A 1,981-nucleotide genomic window follows, 5' to 3' on the forward strand; every position below is an offset into this window, starting at 1 on the left:
GCTATTGATTAATGCATTGTAAGCAGCCCTGAGTCTCTGGAGAAGGGCGGCATATAGATCAAATTAAAAAAAATAATAATAGCAGAGTTTGGCTGTTCCTCACCTAGTTTAAGCCTCCTACAAAGCTATTTGTTTCAAACCTGTAATCCTAAAAAATCCCTGACTTTGTGCAAGTGTAAGAATTGATGCAGTTTTGAAGGCTGAGAGTGGTGACACCAAATATTGATTTGATTTAGATTTCTGTTCATTTACTTTACATTTTGTTAATTGATAATAACCTATTAACACTTCTATTTCTGAAAGCATTAATTTACAGCATTTTTGCACAACTGCCTAACATTTTTGCACAGTACCATAGACAAAACATTAAAAATTTGCATTAAAAAGGACAAAAGACAAACACACACATATATATTATCACCCCGGTTGACTACTGATAAATATATATCAACAATGTTGGTTTCTGCCCCTTGCAAAGCAGGCTAACAATTTATAAACTTCTACATCTATTTACAATCAACTTGGCCTGTCCTCTATCTACTATATGAAAAAACAAAAGTAGTTAACAGGTAAGTCAATAGCAAAGTTAAACTTCAAATCCCTCTGTTAGCAATGTTATTGTATTTAACAATAACTGTCTACACCAGCTTCTTATCTGCCACAAATCACCACAATCATGATCTCTGATCCATCCAGGATCAAATATCTTCTTTGGTTCTTAATAATAAAACTTTCCCTTAAAATTTTTATTGGGGGCTTTCCCAACAATTTTACCTCATCTTCCAAAATCCTAAACCTCTGCTGTAAATATCTCCACCACATCCATTGTTGAGACAGTCTCTCTATAAACTAAAATACAAAATCTCTTATCAGTTATCTGGTTATATATAATAAATTCACTTTCCAAACTCAAGCCATCTTCCCAGGAAAGTCCAGTCCAAATTATTTTCTAGTAGGGTATAAGTCCATTTTCTGTAAAATCCAGATCTTTCAGACTTCTGCAACAGGTCGCCAGTTTTCTAGCCTGTTGCTTCTTCATATCTGCCAGCAATGGCTTAGCTGCTATCGTTTGCATCTGGGTACCTTCTTGATTGGAAAACCTGGTAATTTTATCAAGCTTTTTACTTAAGTTTTCAACTTGAGCTTGTAGATTAAAAGGCATTTTTTCCGATGTCTTCTCACAAGGCTTATCTTTAAATTGGTGCATTGTTTGCATGTTTGATATACTTCAGATTCTCCTTTTTCTGAGTTTACACAATCAAAAAAAAATAATTCCTTTCAAAGATAGAGAAGTTAAAGATACTCTAACAAAATGGCTGCAGAAAACATTGAAATAATATTTCTCATAATGAAGGTGCGAAGAAAAAAAAAGTTCCATTATTCCTTTTTAAAAAATGAAGATCTAAAGTTTTTAAAAGTTAAAAAATGAAAATTCTGATATACAGTGGATGTAAATCCAATCTGGTCACTTTCACTACTCAGAAAGTTGCCCTGGGCTGCCATATGGAAAGTGAAAATAGTTCACAACAGAAAAGGGGGAAAACACCAGTAAAGAAACAAAAGTAAGTTGACCTTAAAATACAAGGGGTTGGAGCAGGCCAGTCAAACTGGCAGGTCGGATATGTCCCGCACAGGCCATGCCCACCCGGCTCCGCAAAGGCAAAAAACATCCTGATACGTCATGATATGGCCCACGATGCAATCGGTTTTGACACCCCTGGGTTACAGTAAATCAGCCTTCAACCAGTCAGTTAACTTTCAAAATTAGGAATCTTAGTAAGAGAAAAAAACATGGAATACTTTATAATTTCATTATAAAGGGGAAAAGTTGTAGACATTTTTAAAAAAAATTTCATTTTGGATACATTTTATAGTCAGCATTATGGAACAAATGAAAGATGTATTACTCTCCTAGTACTACATCTTGGAGGCCTCAAAGTTTAAATGGGTTGCTTTCTAGCACATAAAGAACTGCAGTCTG

Source organism: Pantherophis guttatus, chromosome 5 (assembly GCF_059756535.1).
Source record: "Pantherophis guttatus breed Tessera chromosome 5, ASM5975653v1, whole genome shotgun sequence".
Taxonomy (NCBI): domain Eukaryota; kingdom Metazoa; phylum Chordata; class Lepidosauria; order Squamata; family Colubridae; genus Pantherophis; species Pantherophis guttatus.